This window comes from Chiloscyllium plagiosum, chromosome 40, assembly GCF_004010195.1.
Source record: "Chiloscyllium plagiosum isolate BGI_BamShark_2017 chromosome 40, ASM401019v2, whole genome shotgun sequence".
Lineage (NCBI taxonomy): Eukaryota > Metazoa > Chordata > Chondrichthyes > Orectolobiformes > Hemiscylliidae > Chiloscyllium > Chiloscyllium plagiosum.
The window spans coordinates 25,176,084-25,193,619 of record NC_057749.1 but is presented as its reverse complement, the minus strand read 5'-3'; the positions used below and the strand labels follow the sequence as shown (position 1 = coordinate 25,193,619).

The window sequence follows — 17,536 nt, the reverse complement described above, 5'->3', positions numbered from 1 at the left end:
AGTCACTTTCCGTGGGTTCACTCTCAGAACAGGCCAATCTGTGACGGTGACTGAGGGAACAGGTCCATCCAAGGCTGGCAGGGAGGGTGACACCGTTTCACTGACCTTCTGTTCGAACTGAGCGTAAAATACATCGAGCGCATCAGGGAGGGATGTAGCTTTGTCCATTATTCTGTTCTGCTCCACTTTTTAGTGACAACCAAGTTGGGAAGAGTGTACTGAGCCCCACTGTTCCACAAGTGATGACAAGTGCGCAGAAATATAATGAAACCAGAAACGAACAATTTAGCCAGCTGATTGAATGCAATGCAGAACTCAGAAGTGATCCGGATTAGGTCAGAAGTAACTATTTATTATCAACACTTAAAAGTAACAAAAATGACGAGTAGATAGATTATTAAGTATTAAGCTACCACATTTAAGCTTGAACTATACATCCTTTTACCCCAAGTACACACTCGTTCATGAATAATGCAAAAGACAGAACTTTGGCACAAGTATTATGGTCAGAGACTTACAGGAGTCTGAGTGAGATGGGCTGTGGTAAGACGTGTGGTAGAATCAGGGGAGAAGTTTGACGAGACCCATCTTCACGTCTAGTATCTTTTCTTCCATTATTTCTGCTTTTACCAGGTGGTGTGGCAAGTTTCGTGCTAGGCAATGGGCAGGTTACCAATTTCCCTGGAGCGTCAGAGGCCGAGGGGTGACCTTAAAGAGGTTTATAAAATCATGAGAGGCATGGATAGGATAAATACAGAAGGTCTTTTCCCTGGGGTGAGGGAGTCCAGAACTAGAGGGCACAGGTTTAGGGTGAGAGGGGAAAGATATAAAAGAGACCTAAGGGGCAACTTTTTCACACAGAGGGTGGTGCGTGTATGGAATGAGCTGCCAGAGGAAGTGGTGGAGGCTGGTATGGTTACAACATTTAAAAGGCATCTGGATGGGTAATTGAATAGGAAGGGTGTAGAGGGATATTGGCTGGGTGCTGGCAGGTGGGACTAGATTGGGTTGGGATATCTGGTCGGCATGGACGGGTTGGACTGAAGGGTTTGTTTCTATGCTGTACATCTCTATGACTCTCTGACTATTGGTTGCCATGTGTCTGACTAACAATCCTGTCACCTCATTAATAATCCACATGCCAAGTGAGCGTGATATTGAAAAAACTCAACATGGACATTGGAGCAGATACCTGGTGAATTCAGCTTATCACTCAGACCAAAGGACCTCCATCAGACACCAACATCTCATGGTATATTCCATAGGAACTGGCCATACTACTCATGTGCACCCTTTCCAGTTTAATAACATCCTTCCTATAGCAGGGTGACCAGAATTGTATGCAATATTCCAAATGTGACCATGCATTTGATCACGTTCCAGGGATTTACCTACCTTTGTGCATTTTAAGACCTCCTCTTCTGTAGTGTGGACTCTTTTCAAGATATCACTATTTACTTCCCCGAGTTTCCTGGCTTCTAAGTCTTTCTCCATAGTGACACAAAATATTCATTTAGAATCTCACCCATCTCCTGTGGCTCCACATACAGAGTGCCTCGCAGATCTTTAAGGTGCCCCATTCTCTCACTAGTTACTGTCTAATTCCATCAAAATTGGCCTAGCCCCAATCTGTGCCAGTCTCTGTGAATCCTCATGACAAAACTTTGATCCACTCCCTTTACACTTCCACACTTCAATACTGCACCAGTCACTATCACTGTAATGTTGCAGCAACGACACCCTGCACTCAGGGACACACACGCACCCAGCTCACAGACTGGACCAGGTTGCATCTCACTGTCACAGTGCTCGCTCACTCTAAGCCTATCTGTCCAGCCAGACACAAAGGCACGAAATTTTTAAGAAGCAGTGAAGATAAGGGGTGTTCAGAGTTAGGATGCTCTCCCTGCAAGGGCTGAGGCTTCCAATGGCAAGTGTACAAGGACTCTAGGGTTCCTTAGTGCATGAACGTTTTCCAGTCAAACACCATCTCAATAATACTCCACTATTCTCAGGATGGTCATCCCACCAGGTCCTGCCTGGTTTAGAAACCAATGAAACCTTCAGTCATGTTGGAGAACTAAGGATATAATCTGTCATGCCCTTGTCATATTTTCAGTACTGACATGTAGTTGGAGTATTTAGCTGCCATAAATACTCCTTTTTCTGTGCTGAGTGTAGGAATTTTCCAATTATCATGACAGACTTGCTGATTATCATCACAGCATCAGTCTAAACAGAACGAAGCATTTGTCTTATGTAAAGCAAGGTAGTTTATTGCATGATAGCAATGGCTTTCGTAAACATGACTAGCCAGACATGGTGACAAAGGACTGACTGTAGAGAATACACCTGCCCCTTTGAGGTAATTGCACAGAATCCAACTGTCTCTCTAACCAAACACACTGTGACATTGGGATGGAGCACAATGTGACATGAATATTAACTCCTTCAGAACTATTACCAACAACATCACCACAAGTAAAGCAGAAGCATAGCCAAATGTGTCGGTGAACTGATGTGGACGTGGATCTAGGCTGAAGTACAACTTGCTTCAAACCTTCAAGCTCCTCATTATCAAAAAGTGAGTCTTATTCTTTGTTCATCACAAGTTCCAGATCCAGTGCTGTGCTCAGATTAGATTAGATTCCCTACAGTGTGGACACAGGCCCTTCGGCCCAACAAGTTCACACTGACCCTCCGAAGAATAACCCACCCAGACCCATTTCCCTCTGACTAATGTACTTAACACTATGGGCAATTTTTCATGGGCAATTTAGCATGGCCAATTCAGCTGACCTGCACGTCTTTGGACCAATTGTCTCTTTATATTTTTAAGGGCTTAAGTCTCACTCCAGAACATAGAAACCTAGGCTGATGCTCCACGGAGGAAGTGGGTGGACGCTGGTACAATTAAAACATTTAAAAGGCATCTGGATGGGTATATGAATAGGAAGGGATTAGATGGATATGGGCCAAGTGCTAGCAAATAGGACTAGGTTAGTTAGGATACTGGTTGGCATGGGCAAGTTGGACCGAAGGGTCTGTTCCCATGCTGTGCATCTCTATGACTCCATAACTCTTGCACTATCATGGGTGCGAGCATTCAGATAAAATGTGAAACCAAGACTGCTGCTGGACATCACATCCAATAGACAGTGCTGCACTCCATTTGCATGTTACAGCCTAGTTTTAAACACAACAATGGCTCTTGAACCATAAATTTCTGAAACTGAGGAAAGAATTATCTCTTCAGAGACAAATCTGACACACTGACAAGTGCCCCATTCTCTTGGCTCTGAATTAAAAACCAAGGTGATTGAAAAAGATTGAATGTGTAAACAGGAATTGTGCTGAGGTTACGCGAGTAAAGGTATAAAGGAAGAATTATTTTATTATGCTCTCTTCAAGATCTTTGGAAGTTTGAAAGCCCTTTCGAGCCAATGAAGAGGATTTGAAGTGAATTCACTTGATGTAGGAAAGATTGAATTGAATTTATTGTCATGTGTGCCGAAGCGCAGTGAAAAGCTTTGTCTTGTGAGCGATACAGGCGGGTCACAGAGTTAAGTAGCATAGATAGTAAATAATAGGTTAATAGCAGCAAAAACAAAAACACAGGTACAGGTGAATGTTAAGAGTTTGTGAGTCTGTTCAGTATTCTAACAACAGTAGAAACCGTTACGAAAGCGGCTGGTGAGTGCGTTCAGGCTTCTCCCCGATGGTAGAGATTGTAGAAAACCAATTTGTGTGCAGCAAGCTCCACTGACAGCAATGACTTGATAATCTGGGTGTCTGATGTCGATTGAGGGATAAATATTGGCAAGGACTCCAGGCGCAATTTCCCTCCTCATTTTCGAAATAGTGACTGAGGTATTAGTTGGGACCAGCAACAATAATCTTATTAGTTTTAAAATATTAATGGAAAAGGATTGGCCTGGTCCACAGGTTAAATTGGGGCACGATCAATTTTGATGACATTAGACAGGAACTTCCAAACGTTGACTGGCGGAGGCTGTTCGCAGGTAGAGGGTCATCTGAAAACAGGGAGGTTCTCAAAAATGAGACGTCCCTGTTAATGTGAAGGGAAAGTCTGGCAAGAGTAGGGATCACTGTATGACGAGAGATATTGAAGCTCTAGTCAAGAAAAAGGAGCCATATGTCAAGTAAAGACAGCTGGGATCAAGGGAATCCCTTGAGAGGTATTGGGGTTGTCGGACAATTAAGAGGGAAATCAGGAAAAAGGAGCAAAAAGGGGACATCAAATAGCTTTGGCAAATAAGGTGCAGGAGAATCCAAAGAGGTATACAAGAATAAAGAGTAAACTGCAGAGGGAATAGAGTCAGTGAGGCCATCTATACGTGGAACAGCAGGAGATTGGTGAGACATAAAATGAATATTTCGCATCAGTATTTACTGTGGAGAAAGACATGGAAGCTAGGAAATTCAGGTAAATAAATAGTGATGTCTTGAAAAGAGTCCATATTATACAAGAGATGGTGCTGGAGGCCTTCAGCTGCATAGAGAGAGATAAATCTCCAGCACCTGATCAAGTGAGGGCCACATTGGAAGTATTGTGCACAATTCTGGTCTCCCTGCTACAGATAGGATGTCAATAAACTGGAAAGGGTGCAAGAAAGATTTACAAGGATGTTACTGAGTCTAGAGGATGTGAGTTATAAAGAGAGGCTGAACAGGCTAGGGTTGTTTTCCCTGGAGCGTCGGAGGCTGAGGGGTGACCTTATAGAGGTTTATAAAATCATGAGGGGCATGGATAGGGTGAAAAGCCAAGGTGTTTTCTCCAGGGTGGGGGAGTCCAGAACTAGACAGCATAGGTTTAAGGTGAGAGGAGGAAGATTTAATAGAGACATGAGGGGTTACTTTTTCACACAGAGGGGTGGTGCACGTATGGAATGAGCTGCCAGAGGAAGTGGTGGAGGCTGGTACAATTACAGCATTTAAAAGACGTTTGGATGGGTACATGAATAGGAAGGGTTTAGAGAGATATGGGCAAATAGGCCTAGTTCAGTTTAGGAAACCTGGTCGGCTTGGAAGAGTTGGGTCAAAGGGCCTGGTTATGTGCTATATGACTGCATGACATGTGATCGCTTATGATCACCTGAGAGGGAAGACAGAGTCTTGCCGCAGATTGGCGTCTGCAACTGGCCAGCACCCCCCCACCGTACTGCACTGGGGAGTCAGCCTTGATTGTTTCAGCTTCAATCCTGCAGTCGGACTTGAATTTGGAACCTTGAGATAATCAGAGACAGGCACACCATACACCAAGCACAGCTGACTCAAACAAATCTGCTTTCAATTTATCTTGTCCATCATTTAAAAAAATGGGCAAAAATAAAAGCAGCAACAAATAAATGGAGAGCAGCGATGGTAGGAAAGCGAACGCCGATACACGAAGAATCGATACCAGCCAGATATTGAAATGAAAAGGCTGCTTCACATTTTGCCCTGTCAGGTGAAATTTGGTCACATTTTTACAGCCAATGCGTCCTGTACTCAGAAGATGGCAATCGCTCTCGTTGACAAATGCAATCAGACAAGGGTGTAATTGTGCTTTTATGAGGCATTTCATGTAGCAAAAGTGGAGCTGGCCTGCGCAAATTGGCTGTCTCTGCTGTGAACCTTGGGCCCTTGGGGGTTGGATTATGAAGGAGTACCTTTTGCAGCTTCACGCCAAGTTGGCCCAACACACCCGAGGACAAGGTCAAAGAGAGAAGGGGCAAGGAGGTTCCTTACAATCCAGATGTAAACTTCACCCAGGCAAGGTCGTTGCTCCGTTATACAAGTGCTATTGTAGCTCAGGTTTGTACGGTGATGGCTTACAAGAACCGTAGACTGGATTCATAGAATCCCTATAATATGAAAGCAGGCCATTTGTCCTAATTGGGTCCGAAGAGAATCCGACCCAGACCCACCCCTCCCATACCCTGTAGCCTTGCATATCCCATGGCCAATTCAACCTAACCTGCCCACCTTTGGGGAGAGTGAGGAACTGCAGATGCTGAAAGTCAGAGTCAATCCCGTGTGGCACTGGAAAGGCACAGCAGGTCAGGCAGCATCGGAGGAGCAGGAGAGTTGACGTTTCGGGTCGGGACCCTTCACCAGGATTTGGGAGGGGGAAGGGGGCTCAGAAATAAACAGAGGGTGAGGGGAAGGGCAGGTGGGATGGTGATAGGTGGATGCAGGTAGGGGGTTGTTGTGGTTGGTCAGTTGGTGGAGCGGATAGATGAAAAAGAAGATGGACAGGTCAAGTCGGGCCAAGGAGGTGGGAAGGAGAGGGAGCGTTGGACATGGGATGGGGCTGGGGAGAATTTGAAGCTGGTGAACTCTACGTTGAGGCCCTTGGGCTGTAAGCTCCCTTGGCGGAGTGTGAGGTGCTGTTCCTCCAGTTTGCGTGTGGCCTCATTTTAACAGTGGAGGAGGCCAATGATGGACACATCGCCAATGGGAGTGGGAGGGGGTGTTGGAATGGCTGGCAGCAAGACAGTGTTGTTGATTGGAGCGTACAGAGCACAGACGCTCCGATAGCCAGTCCCCGAGTCTGCAATTGGTTTCTCCGATGTAGAGGAGACAACTTCAGGAGTGACGGATACAACCTTTGGACTATGAGAGGAAGTGGGGGCACACCCATGCAGACGCGGGGGGTACTTGCGAACTCCATGCAGACAGTCGTCCAAGTTTGGAACTGAACCTGGATCCCTGCCGCTGTGAGGCAACTGTGCCCCCCATTCTGTTACCGCATTGAAGCATTTGTGGGCAAGTGTAACTCATAGAATCACATAACACAGCTCAAAGGAGGCCATTCAGACCCTCTGGGCAATTACTAATCCTGCTCCCCTACTCTCCCTCCTATGTTTGTCTTTAATAGCACGGAGGCAGAAAGTGCTGGAGGAACTCAGACAGTCTGGTCATATCTGGACTTTACACATCCCATCAGGTGAATGTATTATCGGGTTAGTGCCCAGCTACAGACATTCAAAATGATCAGAGGGTTAGATAGGGTGCACAGTGAGAGCCTTTTTCGTCGGATGGTGATGGCTAGCATTGACGGGACATAGCTTTAAATTGAGGGGTGATAGATATATCTCTCCAACCTTTCCTAATCATGTACTTATTTAAATTGTTTAAAAGGACAGATGCCAGAGGTAGTTTCTTTACTCAAGAGAGTAGCAAGCATGTGGAATGCCCTGCCTGCAACAGTAGTAGACCCGCCAACTTTAAGGGCATTTAAATGGTCATTGGATAAACATATGGATCATAATGGAATAATGTAGGTTAGATGGGCATCTGATTGGTTCACAGGTTGGCACAATATTGAGGGCCGAAAGTCCTGTGCTGTGCCGGAATGTTCTATGTTCTAGCTTACCTTAAGCCAACCACAGGCCCACGCCCACTCTAATTTGCCCATTTAACATAGAGGCTGAGTGAGCACCAACATTGACAGCACACCCACAATACATACATAAGTAAGTGGATTGAGCTTGAGGGTCATGGTGAGATATAATGGGCCTATGCAGCTGGGCAGCCTGTGTCTTTCAAGAAGTTTATAAGCCAGAGGGAGGTGGGTTAGCTACTGCCCTCCAGTACCGGGGTGGGGCGGGGAGGTGTAAGCGTATTAACTCTGAGGATAATATGCCCCCTCCCTCCCTCCCTATCTGCCTTGCTTTGAAGGCAGCAGTAGGAGGAAATGAAGGGGATAGTTTCTCAAGATGGAAGAGCTCTCACTGCAACTCTTTGAAATGTAACTAGGTTACCATGGTGTGGTTAGGGAGTGTTGGGGAAGGAGGGTCCCATCTACAGGGTGATCTCCTTCTCCCTGAAAGCAGCTCTGGTCCCATCTGGAACTCTGGTCTGCCACCGGGATGCCATTTCCAGTTGAGTAACTAACCCCTACTATCGTTCCTTAGAGAATCTCACATAAGGCTACTTAATAAGATAAGAGTATGTGGTATTGGAAGCAGTATATTAGCATGGATTGAGAATTCCTCATTCCTGATGAAGGGCTTATGCTGGAAGCATTGATTCTCCTGCTCCTCGGATGCTGCCTGACCTGCTGTGCTTTTCCAGCACCACACTCTTGACATGGATTGAGAATTGGCTAACTAACAGAAGGCAGAGAGCTGGAATAAGAAGTGCATTTTCAGGATGACAACCTGTAATTAGTGGAGTGCTATAGGGATCTGAGCTGGGACCACAGTTATTTACAATACATACTTATGATTTGGTTGAGAAAAGTGACTCTACTGTAGCTAACTTTGCAGATGCGGGGCAAATCTTTTACACAAAGGGTGGTTCGTGTGTGGAATGAACTTCCTGAGGAAGTGGTGGATACAGCTACAATTACAACGTTTCAAAGCCATTTGGATAAGTCCCTGAATCGGAAAGGTTTGGAGGAATATGGGCCAGGAGCAGGCAGGTGGGACTAGTTTAGTTCGGGATTGTGTTCAGCATGGGCTAGTTGGACCGAAGGGTCAAGATTCCATGCTGTCTGACTCTATGATATAAAAATAGTTGGAAAGTTAAGTTTTGAGGTATAGAGATAGGCAGGTCAAGTGACTGGACAAAAACTTGGTTATGGATTACATGAGATTACACATTTTGCCATGAAGAATCGAGGCAAAAGTGATTGCAGATGCTGGAATCCAAGGTAGACAAGCAGGAGGCATCAGAATACAGCATCAGAAGGTGGAGAAGTTGACATTTTGGATGTAATCTTTCTTCAGGATAGAGGAGCTAAATATTATTTAAATGGAGTAAGACTGCAGAAAGCTACAGAACAGAGGGGCGTGCATGTCCTCATGCCTGACTCACAAAAGCTAATATCCAAAAGGGTGGCATAGTGGCTCAGTGGTTAGCATTGTTGCCTCACAGCGTCAGGGACCTGGGTTTGATTCCAGCCTCGGGCAACCACGTGGAGTTTGCACATTCTCCCCGTGTCTGCGTGGGTTTCTTCTGGGTGCTCTGGTTTCCTCCCACAATCCAAAGATGTGCAGGTCAGGTGAATTGACCGTGCTAAAATTGCCCATAGTGTTCAGGGATGTGTAGGTTAAGTGCATTAGTCAGGGGTAAATATTGGATAATAGGGTAGGGTCTGGGTGGGTTACTCTTCAGAGGGTCGGGGTGGACTTGTTGGGCCGAATGGCCTGTTTCCACACTGTAGGGATTCTATGATAATTCAGTGGTAATAGGGAAAGCGAACAGAGTACTATGAGAGTTTTGGACCCTTTATCTAAGGAGAGATGTATTAGCATTGAAAGCAGAACAGAGAAGGTTCAGTAGATTTTCTTTTGAGGACAATTAGGCCTAAACTTAATTGGAGTTTAGATTACAGATTAGATTACTTATAGTCTGGAAGCAGGCACTTCGGCCCAACAAGTCCACACCGACCCTCCGTAAAGAAACCCACCTCCCTATATTTACCCATGACTAATCCACCTAACACTACGGGCAATTTAGCATGGCCAATTCACCTAACCTGCACATTATTGGAGTGTGGGAGGAAACCGGAGCACCCGGAGGAAACCCACGCAGATACGGGGAGAATGTGCAAACTCCACACAGTCAGTTGCCCGAGCTGGGAATTGAACCCAGGTCCCTGGCACTGTGAGGCAGCAGTGCTAACCACTGTGCCACCGTGCCACCCACAGTGTAGAAGAATGAGAGGCGACCTTATTGAAACACGCAGGCATCTTGAAAGGGTACATGTGGAAAGATTGTTTCTCCTTGTGGGACAGTCTAGGACCAGAGGTTACAGTCTCAGAACAAAAGAGCACTGATTTAAGATTGGGATGAGGAAGAATTTCTTCTCTCAGTGGATTGTGAGTCATTGGAACCCCTTGACTGTGACAGGGGCAGAGTCCTTGTGTATATTTAAGGCTGAGATAGATGAATTCTTGATCAGTCAGAGAACCAAGAGTTACAGGGACATGTGAATGTCGAAATGGCCATGATCCTATTGAACAGTGGCCCAGGTTTGAAGGGCTGAATAGCCTACTCATGTTCTTATTTCTTACACTCTTCTGAGGACCTGGTTTGGTGACCGTACCATCATGCCACTATCTCCCCAAACTTTTTGTGTACATTATGGTTCTGCTGCTTTCATTCCATTTTAGTTGCTGACCTCTCTCTCCATCCCTTCTGTCTCTATAAATGATTTGGTTTATGTGACTTTTTGCATCTAGTTTAGCAATTCAAAGCTCCTGTTGTCAGAGTCCATTGCATGCTATTCTGCAGTAGTTACTCTGGTGCTGCAAGTCTTCCCCTACCTCCTGTAACCTCTCTGAAATCCTGTTTATAGAAAGAAACACATCCCAGTCTGTGGCTAATCGATCCTGATTAAGCTTCTCTGTCTCCCCCTGGCATGGAATCTAAGAACTCAGACTGTGAAAACCCCTCTTTTTACCTTTTTTGGTGCATCCAGCTTTGTTGAGTATCTGGCACTGCCTTCCTTACAATGTTCCGCCAATAGATTGTGCAAATTCTTCCAAAGGTATTGTACTCAGCCAGACTCTGTCCACACTGTCTGAAGGCAACTTTGTCCTTCTACTTCCTTCCAGCAAAGACAGATTGTTTCATATCTATGTGTGTGTCTATGTCTGTGTGTGTGTGTATGTGCCTGTGTGTGTATATTTGTGTATGTATCTGTGTGTGTGTGTGTATATGTATGTCTGTGTATGCGGGTGTCTGTGTGTGTGTGGGGTTTTATGTCTGTGTCTGTGTGAGTGTGTGTGTGCATGAGTGCATGTGTGTGCATGAGTGCGTGTGTGTGTGCGAGAGTGCATGTGTGGGTGTGTGTCTGTAAATCTCTGTTTGTTTGTCTATATATCAGTGTCTGTCTGTGTCTCTGTCTACTCTGTTGAGTGTTTATATTCATGCCCATGTGGTTTATTCATGCCCATGTGGTATATTCGTGTCTGTGTTTATGGATGAGTATGTGTTCTTGTATATATCAGTGTCCACGGGTGGGAGTGTGTACATACCCGTGTTTGTGTATATTGGCAAATATGGTTGTGTGTCTGTGTATATCTGGCTGAGTATGTGGGTGGTACATTTGATTCTCTGGAGTTTACTGTTAGTGATGGGGGTCTTGCTGGTTTGCTGCACAGCCACTGGGGACCCTGTATTGTCTCCTTTATGGATCAACCAGCAAAACATTTGGATACATCAATGGCAGTTGGTATGAATGGGAGAGCCTCCATGGTGAGGCTTACACCCTGCTCCAGGGAGAAGCTAGCATTGGAATCAAGTACCACTAGACCTGGGAAAGCCTCCATGGCTAAACTAACTGTTCAAGTCTAGTCACCAGGTTCCCATTCAAGCTTCATATTGGAACATGGTACCCCAGCACTGAGGGAGGTCTGCATTGTCAGGGGTGCTGGCTTTTAGATGAGATATCAAACTGACTGTTCTCTTGGATAGGTTGAAAGGATCTTACTCATTCCCTACCCAATCCCTGTAAACCTGTGTTTCCCATGGATAATCTACCTAGCCTGTACATCCCTGGACACTATGGACAATTTAGCATGGCCAATCCTCCAAACCTGCCCATCTTTGGACTGTGGGAGGAAACCAGAGCATCCAGAGGAAACCCAGGGAGAACGTGCAAACTCCATACAGTCACCCGAGGTTGAATCGAACCCAGGTCCCTGGCGTTTTGAGGCAGCGGTGATAACCACTGATCCACTTGCGTGTCCTCCCCTGGATGGCTGGTCCAATGATTATCCCTCGTTCAAATCGGATTATCTGGTGCTGAGCAGGTTGCTGTTTGTGGGATCTTGCTGTGCACATATTTGCCACTACATTGTAACCGTGACTGCACTCCAGAAATGCTGAGTACAACATGGGCTGTAAAACAACATAAAACGTCAGGTCCATGTAAAATCTATGAATGCAAGACCTCTCGTCCTTTGCCAAGTGGTAATTTTGCACCCAATTCCAGTCCATGTGAAGGGCTGATGTTTAACTTCCCGCCCTGCGTGACCAGATCCAACCCTTGTCGCAGTCTTTACCCTCCATGTTTGAGACACTAAGCATTCCGACGCAAATTTATACACCCACCCAACCCCCTCCGGCTCCCACCTCCCTACTTCCTGCTTGGCGGGCAGGGCCGGAGTCTGTCAAAGACACAACAGACCAAAGAGAAGCTCCCACAGCAGCTGCCTGAAACACTCCAAACCAAGCGAGTGTCCCAACTCTCAATCAACAAAATGAGAACCACCCTCGTGGGGCCATTGAATTCATCATGAAGTAAGTCATCAAGTTAATGTTGTGATGATTTGCTCGCTTGCATTACACCATGCTTGGCAACAACAGAAACATCTGTGATTTATTTCAAAACAATGTCCACCACAGACATCCATTTCTTCATAACACAAGTGCATAAATCTCAGCCGAAAATACATCAATGCTGTATCTGCAAACTATAATTTAACAACAGGTACCTTTGTGCTATCGAGAAGAATTAACAAGCAATTTGATTGCTTAAATGTGCAAAGATCTAATATTTAAATATTACATGACTGCAATCAGCTCAAATTCTGTTGTAAATGCTCCTAAATTTTCTTTTATTCATGTTACGGAACGTGGATTCCCTGCCAATGATTTGGTAATGCTCTCGAGAAACTCGAATTTCTGTATCAGGTTCGTATGTGACAAGTTAATTTGTTTTTGATGGTGTACTGGAAAAACTCAAAATTGCAGCACTCCATAGCACAGATGAGGCCATTTGGCCCACTGTGCCAAGCCTGACTGTTTGACAGTGTTGTTCAGTTAGATCTCCCCCCCCTCTGCACCACACAACCCTGGAAATGATCCCTTTTTGGAGTTTAGATTTGATTCATTTTTGACCGATACTGTTCAATCTGTTTCCATCATCTTTTCCAGGCTTTGCGATCCAGATCACTACTGGAAAGGAATGCATACCTCATCATCTTACTCATTATTTTAAATCTGTTTTCTCTCCTTAACAAAGTTCCAGATCATGAGGATGATGGCACAAGCTGTAGTATCAGGGTCTGAAAGGGTTAATGCTGAGGACCTCCATGAGCGCAATCCATAGATGAATGGACACTGTGCAACAATCGCTCAGACATAGATGTTCCCTCCTCATCGGGGAACACTTCATCGTTCAGGGACGTTCAGCCTCTGATCTTCAGGTGAGTATCCTCCAAGGCGGTCTTTGAGATACACAACAACGTAGAATCGCAGAGCTGAAAATGGTAGCCAAGTTCTGTACCCATGAAGACGGCCTCAACCATGATCTTGGGTTCATGTCGCTATTCATGTGACCCCATCATATTGTTCTGTATCTGTGAAATCTTCCTTACTATCCTGTTTTGATATCATCACCATGATAACTTGTCATGATCTCTCTACCTTAATTAGTTTGTACAGTTTTGGATTACTTGTTACTTTGGTTAGAACCTTGGCATGTAACTCCTGTACCTACCATGTTATTCTAGTCATTTGGTTTGTCTCCAGCATCACCTTATTTTTAATTTTTTGTAACTATCTCTGTGCCTCAACTTATCCGATTATAGGTCATCCCTTCACTTGCCATGCAGCTGTTGACACTTTACTCACATCGTCTGACACTCTTAATCACCTGCAGAGACTTGGTATTCAGCCTCTTGACACTCCACTTACACCATTTGTATGGTCTTTTGACACTCTTAATTACCTGGAATAATGTTGCAATGGTCTCTCCGTCTATAAACTCTGTGCCTGTGTGCTTCTCTCCATTTCACCTGATGAAGGAGCAGAACTGCGAAAGCTTATGATTTCAAATAAACCTGTTGGACTACAACCAGGTGTCATGTCTCTTCTGACTTTGTCTACCCCAGTCCGACACGGCACCTCCACATTATGTCTACCATTCACTGTGATGGTGTAACATAGTTTTGAGGGGAATAACAACCGAGGATTTTGAAAGTCTTTCTTCTGGTGCAGTGGTAATGTCCCGACCTTTCAGCCAGAAGGGCCAGGCTCAAGTCCCACCTATTCTAGAAGTGTGTAAGAATATCTCTCGGAGGTTGATCAGGAAATAGCTTTGACACCAGTCAACCTTTATTTAGTCTCCAACACAGTGTTAATCTTATCAGTGTGACTTTTACTGATCTGCTTTCACAATGTTGTTTCAGAGTGTAACAGGAGCTTGGGCTGACGAGTGGCAGATGGAGTTTTATTTAGATTATTGTGAGGTGTTGCATTTTAGAGGAGAAAGTGAGGTCTGCAGATGCTGGAGATCAAAGTTGAAACTTTATTGCTGGAACAGCACAGCAGGTCAGGCAGCATCCAGGGAACAAGAGACTCGACGTTTCGGGCACAGGCCCTTCTTCAGGAAACAGAAGGGTCTGAAGAAGGGCCTGTGCCCGAAACGTCGAATCTCCTGTTCCCTGGATGCTGCCTGACCTGCTGTGCTGTTCCAGCAATAAAGTTTCAACAGGTGTTGCATTTTGGCAAGGCAAATCAGGGCGGGAATTATACAGTAAATGGGGAATATTGCCGGACAAAGAGACCTTAGATGCAGGTTCATAATCCCTTGAAAGTGGAGTAGCAGGTGAATAGGATAGTGAAGACGGCTTTTGGTACACTTTCCTTTATTGGTCAGAGTATTGGATACAGGAGTTAGGAGGTCATGTTGTGGCTGTACAGGACATTGGTTAGGTCGTTTTTAGAATATTGCGTTCAGTTCTGGTCTGCCTGCTATAGGAAGAATGTTGTGAAACTTGAAAGGGTTCAGAAAAGATTTACAAGGATGTTGCCAGGGTTGGATAATTTGAGCTATAGGGAGAAGCTGAATAGGCTGGTGTCGTTTTCCCTGGATCATCGGAGGCTGAGGGGTGATCTAGTAGAGGTTTATAAAATCATGAGGAGTTTGGATAGGGTGAATAGACAAGGTCTTTTTCCCAGGGTAGGGGATTCCAAAATTAGAGAGATTCAAAAGGGACCTAAGGGATAACATTTTCACACAGAGGGTGGTGCGTGTATAGAATGAGCTACCAGAGGAAATGATGGAGGCTGGCACAATTACAGCATTTAAAAGGCATCTGGATGGGTATCTGAATAGGAAGGGTTTAGGCGGATATGGACCAATTGTTGGCAAATGGGACCAGATTAATTTAGAGTATCTGGTTGGCATGGATGAGTTGGACCAAAGGGTCTGTTTCTGTGCTGTGCAATGCTACGTCTCTAATCATTGTCCTCTGGAGAAGAACATTTCAAAGCTGCATTACCGACACAGTGCCTACCTTTGTTGCTTGACCTTTGGCATGTTTGTTTAGAAACCATGGAGAAAGATTTGGAACTCCCAGTCTGAGATAAAGTCATGAAGTTATTGCCCTGCGTCTCCTAAAGGTTGTCGTAGTGATCTGATCTCCACCCTGCAAGTGTGAAATTATAAAATTCATTGTCATAGCAAAGACGAGGCTAATCATGTATTGAAGTCTGATGTATTCCCTTCCTTTATAATGGTTGGCTTGTGATCTAACTATATATTGCAGCTATCAGGTTGCTCAAGGCTGGAATTTCCCTCACCCCAAACAATGAGACAGATAAAACCGACCTCTCAAACTAGCCTTTGTTAATCATTCAGGGAGAAAAAAATCCATTGAAACTAGTACAATGGTTCCACATCACTGGAGCTCAAACCCCCAGTACTCTTAAAGATAGACTGCAGTGTTTCAAACCAGAAACCTGGACTAGTTTTACCTTATCAAGGCCACCCACCTTGTCTCGATGAATAGCTAATTAATCACGGTCTCTGGTTTCTTGATTCTCTGTTCCTATTCAAGGCTGATGCTGTGGTATATTCCCAGGGCTGACTCCATCACCAGTGATTTCTCTTCAGTCAAAGTTATCTGTAGTTCCTCTGCCCTCCACCCATTTTACCCCGAGACTTCAGTTTCACCCGTTAACCTGTGAGTTTGATAATATTGTTTGCAATCTCCGTCGCTATTATTCATTAACAGCACGAACAATATCTGGCGCTCACACCTGGGAAATCACTAGGTCTTTAGTTCCCACCACCATTTATCATCCATTTCGCAGTTTTCTTAGCTCTTATTCTCTCCGGATTTCCCTGACATCCTTGGTGTACTTTCTTGCTGAAAGTCAAAGATGTCTGTAGCACTGAAAAAGGCCCATCGAGTCTCCGCCAGTCAGAACCAAGTACATACAACATCGTTCATCTAGAGATCAAGCTGCAAGCTGGTCTGTGCTATTGTTTTCCCTTTTCTCTTGCTTTTCTCTTTGTTCTTTTTGCCAGTTGCCCACATGACTGAACTCAAATCCCTGCCAACTTGCAGCTTTTTTCCCATTTGCTATCAATTAAAGCAGACATGGGGAGAATATGCAAACTCCACGCAGTCGCCCGATTGTGGCATTGAACCTGGATCCCTTGTGCTGTGAAGCAGCAGTGCCAACCACTAAGCCCCTGTAGTGACAAGGTAACAATCTGAATGCAGCATTGCACAGTTTGATCACCATTTATTTGACATTGTTGATTGGTATCCCATGTTGACTGGACATATTGAGTCAACCAAAGTTACTCAATCTCATTCAATTTTGCTGTCAAATCCTCTAACGTAGCTGTCTATCAGGGCAGTGTGGGGATGTTTGCTGACGATATCTCAACATTCAGCACCATTTGTAACTCCTCAGACACTGAAGCAGTCCATGCCTAAATGCAGCGCTATCCAGGTTTGGGCTGCTAAGTGGTAACTAACATTCATACTATACAAATGTCAAGCAATGACCATCTCCAACAAGGGAGAATCTAACCATCGCCCTTTGACGTTCAATGGCATTATCATCACTGAGCGCCCCACTATCAATATCTTGGGGAGTTATCATTGTCCAGACATTGAAGTGGACCAAAAAATAATGCAAGTGCAGGTCAAAGGCTAGGAATCCTGCAACGGGTAACGTGCCTCCTGACTCTCCAAGGCCTGTCCACCATCAACAAGACTGAAGTCAGGAGTGTGATGGAATACTCCCCACTTGCCTGGGTGAGTGCAGCTCCAACAACACTCAAGAAGCTTGACGCCATCAGAATAAAGCAGCCTTGCTTGATCAGTTAACCCAGTTAGAGACACACGCATCCTAAAACCATCATGGAGCTTATTTATAGCAGAGGAGAAGGCCATTCAGCCCATTTAGTCCATGTCAGCTTCCTGCAGAGCAATCCAGTTGGACCCACTCCTCAACTCTGTGGCCCTACAACTTTGCATCCTTCAATGTCCCATCCAATTTCCTTTAGAAATCTTTGATCATTCCCCCCTTCCACCACCCTCATAGGCATCACATTCTAGGCTTTCCAAATCCCTTGCCGAAAACTGTAAATCTGTAGCTGTCTATTGCCTGTTCCATCTGGTGATGGGTTCTTATTCCCCCTATTCATTTTACATAAGCCTACAATGATTTTGATGGCCGCCATTGAATCTCCCTTGAAACTCCTTTGCTCCAATGAGAGCAACCTCAGATTCTCCAAATAACCTTGAACCTTGTGAACACAGCCCAGTCC

At 45.0% G+C, this 17,536-nt stretch overlaps 1 long non-coding RNA gene across 1 annotated transcript; it reads right to left on the bottom strand.

Annotated features, from left to right (window-relative positions):
* Nucleotides 1–506: 506 nt before the first annotated feature.
* LOC122542632 lies at nt 507–15,881 on the bottom strand. Its single transcript, XR_006309836.1, has 3 exons — nt 15,742–15,881; nt 15,264–15,395; nt 507–708 (listed from the first exon to the last, which is right to left on the bottom strand). It is a non-coding gene; the product is annotated as an uncharacterized LOC122542632 (long non-coding RNA).
* Between the last annotated feature and the right edge of the window lie 1,655 nt (nt 15,882–17,536).